Here is a 16,181-nt window from a genome sequence, read left to right on the forward strand (position 1 = left end):
ATTGCTTCACTGGAACAACAGCATTTATTCTGTTCATAAATATAGCGAAGATTTATATTGAATGGTGGCATAATTTTGTATCTTGTATAAACTCATTCCATCCTCAAGGCTGCAAATATATCATTGAAGGAAAAACATTTAAAAAGTGAGAATAAAGAACATTACAATAAACTGTAACCATGAACTGTTTAAGTGAACCAGAGAGAAAACCACATCCTCTATGAGGCCGCTCAGGTGGCTTAGAAAGAACTCAACAACATCACAAAGCACAGGGTACAGACATGCAAGGGGAGACCTAAATGACAACAATTCCTTGTTCAAAAGCTCTCTCTCTTTCTGTGACCTCCTCTGTGTATCTACATGTGCGACTGTGTGGAAGACAAGAAGGAGGAGGCAAGTATACGCAGAAAAAGAATTATGAAATGGCTACGAAGAAGTTAACCAATGCATTTATTCACTTATCTCGCTCACTCAGTATGTATGATAAAACATTAGTTGTGCTTCCCGAAATAATGATCTGGATTGAAGATTCTATGAGGAAGAGTAGGATTTAAATCAAACAAGAAAGAAGTTAACTGTAGGCTTAAAATAAAAATGACATTGGAACACAGAGCCTTCCTCAGAATAACCCTTTCAATTGTTTTTTTTTTAAAGCACATCAATAGGAAAAAAAATATATGGACAAAGAACAACTGCATTATGTGTCCACTAGCATACATGTTAGTTTGTTGGGAAGAATATATCTAGAAAGCTGGCTTCAACATATTAGGCAACTCACGTTCACAGCCAGGTCCCCCCAAGCTCAGTACCAACATCTAGTAATGATAACTGTTCAAACTGTGCTGAGACCTACAATTTTTGGGGGGGGGGGGAGAGTTCAAATATTAATTTGCCTGCATATGATTAGTGAGATTTGCTAAATGTTATTTAGTAATGTTATATTAGTAAGATTTTCTAGATGTTAATAGTCGTCTTAAAATTCCAAGCAGTGGCTGGAAGCAGCAAGAAGATTTTGATGAGCGTTCAGTATTACGGCACGGTGGACAAGAAAGGAAGAAACAGAGTGATGCTTCAACTGCAGTTGTCCATTTTAACATCATCTGTCTCTATTCCTCTACCTAGAACCAAAATACCAACAGCTTAAGGATTTACTGTCTACATGAAGAGAACACTGAACAAGAGCACTCCTCTGGCAACTACCATATTTTTCGCACCATAAGACGCACTTTTTCCCCACAAAACGGGGGTGTGTGGAAAGTCTGTGCGTCTTATGGAGCGAATAAAACCGATTCTATTTTCCTGTTTTCTTCTCCTAAAAATTGGTGCGTCTTATGGAAAGGTGCATCTTATGGAGCGAAAAATACGGTAATTCTTAACTGGAAAAAACAGGGATAAATGGCCCGAAGGACAAGGTGATGTTCAAAGGAGGAAAATGAGTGCATTTTCTCTCTTGGAAAAGAGAAGAAAATTGAGAGAATGCTGGGGAAGTATGGCAGGGAAACAAATCTGCAGGGCATCTGGGAACACAAGCAGAACACTAATAATTTGCCACTAGCATTTGGTATTTAGGACTATATTGTTTTGGGATACAGATAACGGCTTCTATTTAACCAGCAAGGATAATAACCGTTGAATAGACCTATCATCTTATAAATCTCTTTTTTAAAAAAAGAGACATCTAACTTGGCGGTCATCATTATCTTGCATTAGCATATTTATAAATTAATTAGCTGTGTGAGTTAATGATGGGTGCATTCATTTCTAGGTGCAATTCCCTGCATTTATTTTTCCTTTTGTTTTAGAAAATATGGAAATCTGACCTAAAGTGGGAAGAAGAAACTCGTCACTTTGCAGCATACAAGACCTTCAGTAGCAATTTTAAGAAGTAAGATTACTTGGGAAGTTTAGTATTTGAGACAGATAAGCCATCATGATAAGGTCATTTTGACCCTAGGGAAGTCAGTGGTCTCCTTATAGGACAGCACCCACTTAAGAAACTTATAAACCTTATAAACATGCTAACTACCACCTTGATGTTACAGAAAATGTTTGAACTGCAGCTATATATTGCAGTGTATCATCACCACCTGGCAGAGGTAGTCCTATCTTAGGTCCAACTGTGTCCTCTATCAAAGTCATCCAAAGCCAGAATAATCTCTCCTCCAACTTATATCTTGCAACTCCTTTCTTTTCTAAGTGATAGCTATGTATGTCAAGCTCTGTGAAATAAGACTGAAGAAAAGCTGTTTTACACAGATGTTTTGACCATCAACAGGAGCTGTTCTATTGTTAAATTGGGAAATATTAATTATTCTGTTTTTATACAAAGCAAAATCTTTGGAGCACTCAGCTTTAACTGAGCAGAGAGAACAATTATAGTGCAAACTTAAGAAGACAAGTATTGATCTACAATTATTGTTTTTCCTTAAGAGTGATCCATGTATGCATTAGAGCTAATATGGGAAGTGGCCAATACAGAGCCTTTAACAAATTATTTCCAATAAGCACAGAAAGAAGGAAGCCACTTGTTCCCTTTTTAAATTTAATTTGTATTTGTTCATTTAAAGGAGTATAAACTATTTTTCCGAAAGAAATTCTGCTCTAGATGATTTACAAAAGCATGAATTAAATTACATACAAGTAAAATATCAATACTGGATGTCACAGACAACACCAAATGTATTTTAAATAGGCATGAGTCCATGTAACTCTTAAATATTAGGAAAAAACTCTTGATGAGAAAGCACAATTTACTGTAACAGCAGACACACCTGTAGGAATGGATTCAAGCTGGCCTTCTTGAGCAAAATGTTCCACACTTTGGGATCACTACCAAGAAAGCATTGTTATACCCCAGCTTATATATGCCCATACTAAATACCAGTCTTCATGTGGATTGAAGATTGGGCCAAGGTAAACAAAATGTCTAGTTATTTCAATTTCTTCACTGTCAATACTAAAATTGTGTAGGTCTTCTGTAGTTATGTTTTTTCTTCTTCTTAACATTCAACTGCAGTCCTGCTTTGGGACTTTCCTCTTTCATTTCAGTGTCATCTTCATTATCTTAAATTATGAATTTTTCTTCCACTAACTTTTACTCCCCCTTCATCTGAATCTAGTCTGCTTTCTCTATGATCTGCATACACATTGAACAGGTAAGAGAAGAAAATTCACCTCTAACATCTTTGCCTTAGAGATGAAACCACTCTAACTATTTCAATTTCTTCATTGGCATCCCTAAAGTTATATACTGTAGTTCTTCTGTGGTCTTTCCATATTCTGTCCTCAGGACAGAAGTGCTGAGGCACACCCATTACTTTCAGATAAAACAATAACTACCATACATGCTAGAGGAGGAAGCAGAACATTTCCTGAAGGACGGGCCTGAATCCTTATTGAACTTTACCTTCATTGACTAGGGAGAACACAGTCTAATGATTAAGGAAGACTTTGTCTTCTTAAGACTTACTCTTCTACTTAAAACAAAGAAAAGAAGGTACAATTGTTCTATTTAAAGGTTTAATTAAGATGCCGTAAGAATAGTTTCATCTATTATTTTGCTTTTCTAATTACCATTAATCATACATGAAAGGATAGAGTACTGAAAAGGTTAAATTGGTCTTCTTTTTCCTCTTCTTTCCCATAATATGCTATGTTCTGAAAACCCTTAGGGCAAATATTTCCAAAACAGGAAGCCAGAGAAAGTAACACTCAGCTGCTCTAATCTCATGCAGATCTTTTGGAAAACATTTTCCTAAACACTCACTGAAAACCTCTTTTTGTTTTTGCTGCTGCTGTTTTACACAGGATCACATGCAGATTAAATGTAGTGCTGCAGAACAAGAAAACAGGTGTACTCTAGAACTTCTCCCAGCTGAGGAAACAGGAAACACAGGAGACCAAAATTTGGTGGCTGGCAGATGAAAGGGAATGCCTAACTAGCTAATGATGCAGAAGAAATAAGACACCACTGAGATTTTAAACTAGTCTAGAATGAATATCTAAATATTATAATATCATAATAATATAATTGCAGAGCTGGAAGGGACCCAATCAATCATCCAGTCCATTCCCAGTTAAGGAAGCATAGTGGGGGACTCAAACTCCCAGCCTCTGGCTCTGCAGCCAGATACAAAAGCCACTGAGCTAGCCAGCAGTTCATCTGTGGCTAAGGCTGTGATTATCTAGAAAAAAAGTTTCTAAACATTACTTTTTATACTAAATAAAGTGGCGTGGCCAAGAAGTTAAATTGCCGAAGTCAAAGTTAAGCAGATTCCTTTGTTAACAAGTTTAATTGCTAAGGAATTTTGGCTGCACTTGTAGGCTCACTTTTCCAGAAATAACCCTCAAGAGGATCTACCTTTGTGTAACCCAGAAATTCGTTGTTAGACAACACATTAGTGAATTACTAACAGTCTCTGGACTCTTTCCTGTTTTGAAAGCAATTGGTTCTTCTTCTTCTTCATAACAGACAGACACCTACAGATTGTCTCAATTTCCCTGAAGCAGAAAACAAAGAAATCCCTGCCTTCTTTAACTAACTTAAGGTGTTTTTTGCACATATCTCAGATTCTAAATATGAAACCAGAAGAGGCTAGGCTAAACCTATGGAGAACAAAAACAACCACAACTTGCCAAATAGATGAATGTTAAAATGTGTCTCCCATGAGGACAAGATTCTAGCTAGACCAACTACATGTCACTTAATACACATTGAAGGAAGACCAAAGAATAAGCAGGTAAAATGGGGTTGCTTGGATACAGGACAAATTTTCTGTGACTGTCAAAAAAATTCAATCAATGTGCATTAAATTAATGCCCTAACATGGATACAAAAGAAGATCTAGCAAATGACCGAGATAACGCTATTGAAGTAGCCCACTTGTGGTTAAAAATATATATAATTATTCTAACATTTTAATTTGTTTTTAATTTTACCTATATTTCACATACATCCAAAATTTTAAATTACGGAATACTCTGATATGAATAAAGAAAAAGAAAACTGTAACATCAATTCTGTCACTCAGCAGGTGGCATTATAAAGATCCTATTATTTAATACAGTAATATATTCAAATATACTACAAAATTAAATATGAGGATTATTAATACAATATTATGAATCTTCAAAAGCCAATGGCTAGGAGCTAGTGCTGGAAATTAAGGAATAAAAAAGTGCATCAACAGACCCATTTTGAATGAGGAGGAAGGTTATTTTAGGTCTAAATTTTAATACTTTGAAAGAAATAACTAGAAATGAAAGGTTTCTGTTCTTTTAATAATACAGAAACATGCAACTGTGAGAAAATTTAAGGTATTAACTATTCCAAGGTATTAACTATAGTTAACAAGTCTGGTAAGTATTTCCTGAACTCCCTCATGCAAGTCATTTATAAAAATGTTGAACACTACCAGACCCAGGACCGGGCTTTGTGGAATCCCACTTATTACCTCCTCCCAGTTTGAGAATGAGCCATTGATAAGCACACTCTGAGTACAATTCTATAACCACCTGTGTATCCACCTGACATTTGCTCTATCCACCCACACCTGGTTAGTTAGATAATCAAAATATCATGGGGCATTTCATGAAAGGCTTTGCTGAAGTCAAGAAATATTATGTCTACAACATTCTCACTGTTGTCTACAACATTCTCACGGGGAGATTACTTAATTTAAAAAAACGAAGTAAGATTACTATGACAGGATTTGTTCTTGACATGCTGGCTTTTATTTATTACTGCATTGTTTTCAAGGTACTTGCAGAGTGACCACTTTATGATCTACTCCAGAATTTTCCCTGGATGTCTACCCTCCTCCAGTCACCCAACGCTTCACCCATTCTCCACAATTTCAAGAAAATGATAGAAAATGGTTCTGCGATCTCTTCAGCAAGTTCCTTCCATTCCTTGGATGCAGTCATCCAGCCCTGGAACTTGAACTCATTAAAAGTAGTAAGATATTTCTTGATTGTTTATGATTCTCAAGCTGCAATCCTATCCCCTCCCCTTCTACTTCAAATCTGCCTGGAGGATCACAGACTGTCTTTTGGAAGTAGGAATTAAGCACTTTTGCCTTTTCTTTATCATGTTATCATTTTTTCATCCTCATTGAGTCGCTGAGTCACTGTTTCTTTTTCATGCCATTTCCTATGCATATATCTGAAGAATACTTTTTTGTTGCTCTTAGGATCTCTTGCTAACCTCAGCTCATTCTCAGCTTTTGTCTTCCTAACACCATACTCGCAGTTCTTTGCTACTTGTCAATACTCCTCCTTTGTGGTCTGGCCTTCCTTTCACTTCCTATATGTGGCTGTTTTTTGTTTTCCGGTCCTCCCTGAACTTTCTGCAAAGCCACATTGGGGTTTGTTTGTTTGCCATCTTCCATCTTTTTTCTTGTTTGAATTGTTTAATTGTGCATTTAGAATTTCCTTTTTAAGAAACTCCCACCCATCTTGGACTCCTTCTCCCATTAGGATCTCCTGACATGAAACCTTACCTATCATTGTTTCATGTTTATTAAAACTGGCTTTCCTAAAATCTAGCATACAGGTGCAACTACACTCTGCTTTTGCTTCCTTTGAGATCAAGAACTCAAGTAGAACAGAATGTTGTATAAAAATTGCTCATTTGTTAAAAACAACATATATTACTACAAATGAAAATCTTGTGGCAGGCTAGTATTGCAAATACATTCGTTTTGTTTGCCACCACTGCATACCCTTAGACTCAGCTATTTTGTAATAATCCATATTCCCAGATTCTTTAATAATAATTATGCACCACCAAGTCAATTCCGACTTATGGCAACACTCATCAATATTTCTTAGGTGTAAAGCAAAAAAAAGTGTGCTGCTTATATATTGCCCCCATAGTGCATAAACCACTCTCTGGACAGTGTACAACATTTTTTAAAATTATACAGACTACATATTGCCCGTGCCCCCAACCAAGCTGGGTCCTCATTTTACCGACCTCTAAAGGCTAGAAGGCTGAGTACTGAGAAGTGGTTTACCAGTCCCGTCTTCTAGTGGCAGTCTAGTGTTGTGCAGCTTTGTCCAAGGCTACTGTTGGATCCTGGAGAGACCCAATACTCCATAGAATGGCTTATCTCCCAGAAGGTCCAGTGGACAATCAAACACCCAATCATAGTACTCCATCTCACTGAGCTATCCAGCTAGCATTCTTACAAAGAATATTTTCATGATATTAGAAGGAACAGGAAGCTTTGTTTTGTAGGAATAAACTAGAATCCATCCTCCTGCATATTCATTCTTAACCACTTTCAACAGCAGACATCTTAACATTCAACATTTAATTAATCAGGTACTAAAACATACAGAAAGTGTTGGTGAATATTACAAGCTGATCTGATTTCTGCATATTCCAGAATATGTTCTTTCTACAGACTAATTCCTTACGATCTGCAATATCATCCTATTTGGAACAGGACAGATGTTCAAAGTAGAACTCTTTTCTCTAATACTGCCAAATTAGCCAGGAGAGACTGCCACAGCCCCACCCTGCCGGCCTTAGAAAAGGCCAACAAGGCATGTTCGTTCAGGGGATTATTTGGATACCTTTCTATTTTTTGTAAAAAAAAAAATGTACCACTTACATAGATTACAGTTTTATTATTCTACATATATGCTTAATCTGAAGAATGTTTACACAGGGAGAGAAGAAATAATCTTTGCATATATACTGAGTGTATGTGTGTGTGTGTATACAGACACAGGATTTCTGTGCAAAAATGAGCTCATGGAAGAGAATATTAAGTAGACTTAATAAAATCTATGAACACTAGGACCCAATTTATACTAGGACACCTCCACAATCTAAAATATGACTCATCAAAACATTGCTGAACATTGCTGAACTGTCCAGCATCCCCAAACACTGACTATGATAGTTAGCGTTAACATATCCAACAATATCCAAAAGGCCACACTTTGTCCACCTATAAACTGGTTCCCAAAAGATGGTGAACTAAAAAGGAAATTAATCAGCTAGTCTAACCCACACCAAAAAAAGTCTATGCAGGGGGGAAAAGAAACCAGAAATGATCTTTCAAACTGTAGGACGTCACCCATCAAAACGTTAACTGTTAGAAATTAACAATTTATTCGCCTCTGTATCTCAGAATCAGCACACACACATTTTTAGTTTCAATTTCTCTTATATATCAAGTTCCAGATAAATGCATTTGGTAATTTTCTTTGAATGAACCGCTGAACCTACTGCCCCTAAACTAGTTCCTAGTTATAATGGTGAAATGGTGATTCATTCCACACAGCCGTAACATAGCCCAGGACCACGTTCTTATAACATCTTTGCCTTATCAGCTTTCAAACAACTTTCTGCACTATAAATAGGCTGACACTTTTGATTAACCAGGAATGAGGAAACCCTGGGCATTACTGTTGTTCATCCATTATACACTCTGAGCATTTGAAGAAAAATTGGATTCTGCTCATGTCAACAGCTCAAGATAAAACAGAAACCTAATTATTAACAAACCTGGCTTCTTTAGTAACACATAGCTATGTCAGTTTATGCTGTTAAATTTCTTCATCAAATCTTGCTTTCTGATTGAGCTAGAGGTGAGTTACAAATGGAAATATATGGTAATGAGAGCAGTACAAAGTACATCAGTCCCAGTCAGATACTCCAAAATCATTTTAGTACTGTATAGTAAAACTGTGGTGGACAGTCCACACATCACCCCTGTCAGTCATTTTAGAACTCTAGTGCAGGAGCCTATGACAGGACAGGAGGGGCGGAGTCAACAGAAGTGGGGGTGACAGAGAGTCAGTTTGGGAGAAGATTGTGAAGACAAGATATTGGAAAGTTGGGGTGTTAGAGAATATTAAAGAGTGAAAAGTAATGAGAAATACATAGACAGTCAGAATATATTGAGACCTTAATTAAAGTGATGGAATACAAGCAAGCTTACATGCAATCAAATTCACATTTATTGAATGAATAATAAAACAACATCAATGATTTTAATTCTGTGATTTACCTACCAAACCATAAATAAACCTTGTTATATTTGGCAGCAATAGTCTGAGATTCATGATTGGTACAGTGAGGGTAATACCCTCTGGTGGCAGCGTAAAAGGGTAAAAAGAACAAGTCGTGTCCAAAGGTGGGAAAACAAACAGGGGACACTGGGGGTGCGCGACAAAAACCTCTAACAGACAAGTTCAGTGATAATTTTAAGACATGCCTCAAATGCAGCATAACTGCCAGCACCCAAACAGTATAGAAAGAGGCGTAATTTTTTTTTAAAAAAGTTTCTTTAGAATAATATAATGAATGCAAAGGAAAACCACCTTATCAAACAGGCACAATTGAAATGAATGGCTAAAATCCAATAGTGTACCTTATATCAGATAATGTTGATGACATCATCAGTTATGGCTTTTCATAAATTCCTCAAAGTTCCCAAGGCTCCCTTAAGATCCTTTTCATTGCTAGGAAATCTGGGAGTACAGGACGGAGAGGGGTCTTTGCAGCTGCTGGTAAAATCATTCTACCATTGGCAATTTTCAGAATTGTCCCCCAGTACCCAAAGGGGTTCCATGGGACCTTTGGGGAGTAACTAGAAACGTTTAATGTTTAAAAAGCCACAGAGGTATGGAATATAGCTATTAAAGACAGATTAACATGTAACATTAAAGAAAGGAGTGCTTAAAAGGCATACTTTTACAGAAATTTGGGGAGATTTTATTGATTATGTGTTAATAAAGAGGAAGGGAAGAGCATCATTGCAAGAAACTTCACAGTTTTGGAAGGAGAAGGGGAATTCTTGAAATAAAGGAAAAGGTCTAGTTCTCCATTGGTCCCGGTGGGAGGGGAGCACTTTGTTTCAATTTTGTTAATGTATAATTATTGTGTTTTATTCATTTGTTTGTTTGTTGTTCTGTGTTTCTTTACAATATGTTTTCATTTAATAAAATAAAGATCCCAAATATATATAAAATATCAATATATGGGATCTTTATTTTATTAAATGAAAACATATTCTCTCTCTCAAATATATATTTGGGATCGTTATTTTATTAAATATATTGTATATTAAACATATTGTAAAGAAACAAAGAACAACAAATAAAACACAACCATTGTGTGTGTGTGTGTGTGTGTGTGTGTGTGTGTGTGTGTGTGTGTGTAAAGTTTCATGAGAATTTTGTTGAAGCCTTTCATATGTCAAAACACACAATTTGTACAATTTATACAGTTTGACTGATTGCAACCCAAAAGGTGAGTATATACCATGCAAAATTTTAAAGCAGGTCTTAATTTTGACACAGGGCCTGTCTTTTAGAAAAATCTGATACAGGATTAGCAGTTGTGTTATCTGCTGTCCAAAGCTACTCGCTTCCATTATATTCCCCAGAGTAATATTTGAAAATTTAAAAAAATCAAAATAACAGAAGTCGCTAGCACTTCCATACTTAAGTTAAAGTGAACTGTACAGCACTAGGCTTGTTAACATTCAAGAAAATCTGCAGCTAGTAAGTATTTGTTCTATTAGTCACCAATACAGAACTTGGAGCACAACAGAAACCTAATGCACAGAGTAACAAAACTAGTTACAGGATAATTTTAAAAAATGTAGTAGTAACAGAACACCTGATAAAACTTTATTTTACTTCCAGAAAACCAATGTAGTTGAGCACTGGATGTATTCCAAGTAAAACAGCTTTCTAGAATCCTGAGCCTGAAAGCCAACTAAATGTGACCAGACGTTACACTGGCTTTTTTATTTCACTGAACAAGTCCGGCTGTGATCATGCTAGCAATCTGAATTGATTTCTGTTTAGACTTTTTAAATATCAGGTTCAAGTCACATGGTATTTAAACTGGTGGCCACGTTCACATGCACTGAATGGAAATTTATTCATGGTGATTTAAACCAGTTTTGGCATCTACACTGCTGAAACTGACTCATTTCTTTTCTCTATAATCATCAAACTCAAATCACCTTGGCCAAGAACTTGGAGTCAATAGTTCTTAGGATTCTACAATTCTGTGATTCCCTGGTCTTCCAGAAACAGCCAATTCATTTTATCTTCTAAAGACTTCTGGAATCTCAGTTGGGCATTTAGGCAGATACTGCCCCGAGGAAAGGTGGATCTGGCAAAATTAAGGGAAGTATACAAGATGAGACAGCATCTTAAAAAGCAGAGACATCACCTTGCCAACAAAAGTCCGAATAGTCAAAGCTATGGTTTTTCCTGTAGCAATGTATGGAAGTGAGAGCTGGACCATAAAGAAAGCTGACCGCCGAAGAATTGATGCCTTTGAATTGTGGTGCTGGAGGAGGCTCTTGAGAGTCCCCTGGACTGCAAGGAGAACAAACCTATCCATTCTAAAGGAAATCAACCCTGAGTGCTCACTGGAAGGACAGATCCTGAAGCTGAGGCTCCAATACTTTGGCCATCTCATGAGAACAGAGGACTCCCTGGAAAAGACCTTAATGTTGGGAAAGTGTGAAGGCAAGAGGAGAAGGGGACGACAGAGGATGAGATGGTTGGACAGTGTCACCGAAGCAACCAACATGAATCTGACCCAACTCTGGGAGGCAGTGGAAGATAGGAGGGCCTGGCGTGCTCTGGTCCATGGGGTCACGAAGAGTCGGACACGACTAAATGACTAAACGAACGAACGATAAAAGATGAGGAGCTTTTTGTTACTGAAACTGAGTGTATGGTTGTTGTGAATGTTAAATGTCTGGAAAGTGGCTTCAAACAACATTTAGGAAATCATAATGCCCTTTCAAAGCACCAAGCTTACACATATTTGTCTTAGGTATGGCTCTTTGAATGGCTTACTCATATACTGTATATACCCTACTAAATTAAATTACCTCAGCAAACGTCCATAGGAAATGATATATTTGTACCTATTAGGAAAAAGAAGCTGGCATTTTCTTGTAATACAGCTCCCAGAATCCCCTCCCCCCCCCGCCACAGTCAGTGATAATTCCAGCAGAGGAGTTCTGGATGATTTAATTCAAAAAGTAAAATGTTAAGCTTTGCTATGAACTGCTTTTCTTACTACAGTGTGGCCCATAGATGTGGAACAGAAAAATAGCTATTGGAGGCAGGGGTTTAAGAAAAAAGGCCACACACACACACACACACACACACAGAGAGAGAGAGAGAGAGAGAGAGAGAGAAGAGAGGTAGCAAAGAAAATTAAGGTAAGATACTTTCTAGGTATAACAAAATGACACCTAATGTTTTCTCCTGATTTCTGCAATTTCCCCCGCATTTTCACCTATATATTTTTCTTGCAAATCAAATAGAGATCTCAAGGATCTCTATCATTTTTTTTTTGCCATCAGTACAAACTAAAGGCAAAACCAGAGGCTAACTCATGAGAATATCACCAGAAGCTCACATATGGTAAAATGTAATTCTTTCTCATAGGCATCACCAATGTGCATAACAACTCTGAATGGTTCTCCTCTCCCCATATTATATTGAAAACAACCATGTAAGATAGGTCTGGTTGAGTGATTGGCTCAAAAAACTCGAAGGAAGCTTTGTGACTAAGCTGCCATTTAATCTTGAGTCTCTGTGTTCAGAGTTTAACACTTATGGTATAAATGATGCCGAGGCTGAAATTTGTTTTAAAAAAACAATGTTCTTAATTTCATAATATTAAAAAATTACATTAATTTGCACAACATGCAAAGATACATGTTATGCAGAGCATACAAAATAGGTTGCAATTTTTGGAGAACTAGCATTAGAATGTAGTGGTCCTTGACAAAGCCAATTCCTAACTGCCAAGCAGATTTTTTTTAAGGCTCAAAAAGCTATCAGCGGTGTGATTCTTTCTCTTGCTCTTATGACATCAATGGAAGTTCTCTTTATGGACCTCATGTCAACTTCCAGGAATTTTCCTCAGGAAAAGAGTCGAAGAACTTAAAGTGCCATATGGGAGAAGGCAGAGTAGATAGAGGCAAATGTATCCTGAGGATTAAAGTAGTTTAAATTGCACATTCTGAAGGTGCACTAAATAATGGCATTAAGAAAATATAGGAAAGAAACAGAATGAAAAAATGCTGTATGGCAGTGATTCTCTGCCTTGCATCCACAGATGATGGGGCCACAACTCCCGTATTAGCCATGGCATCTGGAAGATGAAATTCACTGATGTATGAGGACTCAAGTTTGGTAATTACTATCACCATTATCATCATCTTAGAAGTACAGAGCTGGAAGGGACCTTCTGGATCATCAAGTCCAGCCCGTGTCAGGGAGGCACTATGGAGAATCAAGGTCCCAGCCTCTGGCTCTGCAGTCAGAGATCTAAACTACGAAGCTGTCTAAGAGTTTGACTTCTTAGGGTCAAACTTTGTCTTGTCCATGTAGATTGTAAGGGAAATGATACTCTGCTGTAACACAGATTAAGGAGGGAAAAGACACAGTATATGGCGAGACATGTTAAGTTATGATGAGGTTTATAATGAAAAGAATAGACAAGGGCCAGCAAAATACTTTCCCCATGTTTAATTGTGGGACTCATTTCAGAGCCACTGACCCATGTGTGAAATAATACTTTAATAGTAACTTTTTGCACTAGTCATAGCTTTTTAACTCCTTTTCTGAGAGGAAATCCATCTAAAATAGCAAGGAAATATCTGCTTTTTAAAAAGAACAACTCAAAAGCATTTTTAGTCCCCAAAAGGTGTAATAGGGAAAAGTAATGATTAGGAAAAAGTAGTGCTGTTATCAGTCATTACTTTTTTAAAAAAAGCATAATGATCCAAGTAATCTCACTACTTGTTATTACATTACTTCCAAACCCTGGAATAAATAAACAGTACATGAAAAATGACAATTTAGCAAAAGTAACATAGCAAACCAAACTGGTGGCAAAAACAGAGAGGCTGTGTGTGCGTATGTTTGAAGCAGCAAGCTTTAAAAGTGAATGTCAAAGCTAAAATTATGCCCATGAATTTAGGCATGGATGATGCTTAGTTTGTGAAGTTGACAGGGAAGAAAAACCCTTTAGGGACTAAGTTTGTGTTGAACTGATTTTTTAAAAAATCTAAACTGCTGAAAAGGGATGATTGCTTCCAAGCCAAATATTCTGAAATCAAGTGTAAACACATCAAGCTATGATTATTTGGTAGCAAAATATTAAACTGTTTAAAAAACACTTTTTATAATAATTCCAATTTAATCCAAAAGATCACTTATATCACATAGAAAGGTTTATAATAAGCTTGAAACAGTCTTAAATCACAACAGTGTGCATATGCAAACAATCTCAAAAAGATTAACACAAAGTGTTAGCGCCTCCACAATTTTAGCTGCATTTTAAATGTTGCTCTTAGGGAAAAAAATACAAACACACTATTAAAAATTATTACTGTTGGTATCAAATATCTAGAGTTAAGTTTACAGTGGCCACATTCCAAAAAAAGCTCTGCAGTAGAGAAGCTCTAAAGCTTGCAGATGCTTAGATGGATTTTTGACTTATTTTCTTTGAACAGATAACCATGGCACCATGCCATGCCATAAAGCCTTTTGAAAGTGCCCTTAGTTACCAGTAGCTTACCACAAGACATGCTGTTATGCCTTTTTAGAAACAAGACTAAAAGCACTCTTGATAACATGGAAATAGGTGCATGCATTTTTGGATTCTAACCAATTTTAAAATTTGCTATTTTTTTCACACTATCCAAATTATAGGTGCTAAACTGCAGCAGCCAAATTTGTATCCACTTCCCTAGAAATTAAGCCCATTGAATATATATCATCATCATCATTAAACTGCAGAGCTGGAAGGTGGATGATGATCCTACAGATCATCAAGTCCAGTGCCTATCAAGGAGGCACAGTGGGAAACTGAACTACCCACTGCGGTCAGACACCTAAACCACTGAGCTAGCTAACAGTTCCCATGTGTCACACTGCACTGTATGAGCTCAATTATATCCAGAATTCAGGATGCTTGAGAAGACTTAGGCACAACACACTGGAATTGGCTGCAGGCCTCAGAGGCTAGGTTTGCTGTTACACATTGATTTTAACTATATTTGCCAGAATCCTATTGACATTCAAGTAAGATATGCCTAAATAGCTATGCTAATTGACCAGATACCGAGGCTCATCTGGGATGTGTAGTCAGGTGTGTGGCATGACACATGACCAAGACACGCCCCAGGACTTCATCAACTGCCCACAATAAGCCATGGCAAGTTTTGGAAACCAATAAGATTCTGACCATTATTTATTATTTATTATGAGCTTACAGTATACATTGTTTAGTCGTTAAGTCGTGTCTGACTTTTCATGACCCCACGGACCAGAGCATGCCAGGCCCTCCTATCATCCACTACCTCCATGACCTCCCTGCGGTATACATAACCAAGAGCAAACATTTGTTTATAAAGCAAGGCTTTTAAAAGGCATTTTGGGGAAAGGAATCTCTTTTGCCATTTTGAACAAAATCCACTCCATACTTTATTTCCTTTCCTATAGGAAAATAAAATATTTTTCATGCCACAGCATTTTTGTTTCTATATCAACCTTCCTAAGATAAAACAGGAAACTTGACTTTTTTAAAAATTCTTTCTCCTTGTCAAATATCTTCAAGTGGGGTGGAAGAAGGAAACAAGCATGAGAGGAATAGGAGGCATGTCCCCTATCTTTTCCTCCCTGGTTAATCAATTTACAAAGAGAGCCTTCCTTGTACTTAAAAGGAATCTACCTGCAGCTGGAATGAAGTGGCACAGGACCTTCTTGCCCAAGAGGGGTTTTGAAAGAAACCATTGTCAGCAAAAGGGGCAGGATCTGGGGCTTTGAAAATACTTTAGCGGCAGCTGCTCCTGTAGCACTGCAATGGGAGGAGAGTGTCCGGCGGGAGGAAAGGAGCAGCTTTGCTCATGGAGATGAAGAGGGGGGGAGGGAATCTGAAATGAGTAGCACTGTAGAGAAATTATGTTCCACTCCCCAATCAAATGCACAGCAGCCAGAAAGGGGGTAGCCAGAAAGAGAAAGGCAGAGAGAGAGAGAGAGAGAGAGAGAGAGAAAGGAAGAAAAACAATTGGTTGTTTTCGTAGAGCTTGAATTGCTCACTTGCACAAAGTTTTTCAATTCAGGCCAAGGACCACATGATGCTGCTCAGGGTCAGATAAGGCAGACGCTTT

At 37.3% G+C, this 16,181-nt stretch overlaps 1 protein-coding gene and 1 long non-coding RNA gene across 4 annotated transcripts in view; one reads left to right on the forward strand and one right to left on the reverse strand.

Moving 5' to 3' along the window:
• The window catches only part of LOC144587055 (uncharacterized), a 663,623-nt gene extending 648,227 nt beyond the window's left edge, over positions 1-15,396 (forward strand). The window contains exon 2 of the long non-coding RNA XR_013542221.1: positions 11,271-15,396. This is a non-coding gene — a long non-coding RNA (uncharacterized LOC144587055). The remainder of the gene's footprint in view (positions 1-11,270) is intronic.
• The window catches only part of ATG10 (autophagy related 10), a 119,827-nt gene that overhangs the window by 57,832 nt on the left and 45,814 nt on the right, over positions 1-16,181 (reverse strand). The gene's annotated exons all lie outside the window — the stretch shown is intronic.

Source organism: Pogona vitticeps, chromosome 2 (genome assembly GCF_051106095.1).
Source record: "Pogona vitticeps strain Pit_001003342236 chromosome 2, PviZW2.1, whole genome shotgun sequence".
NCBI lineage: Eukaryota > Metazoa > Chordata > Lepidosauria > Squamata > Agamidae > Pogona > Pogona vitticeps.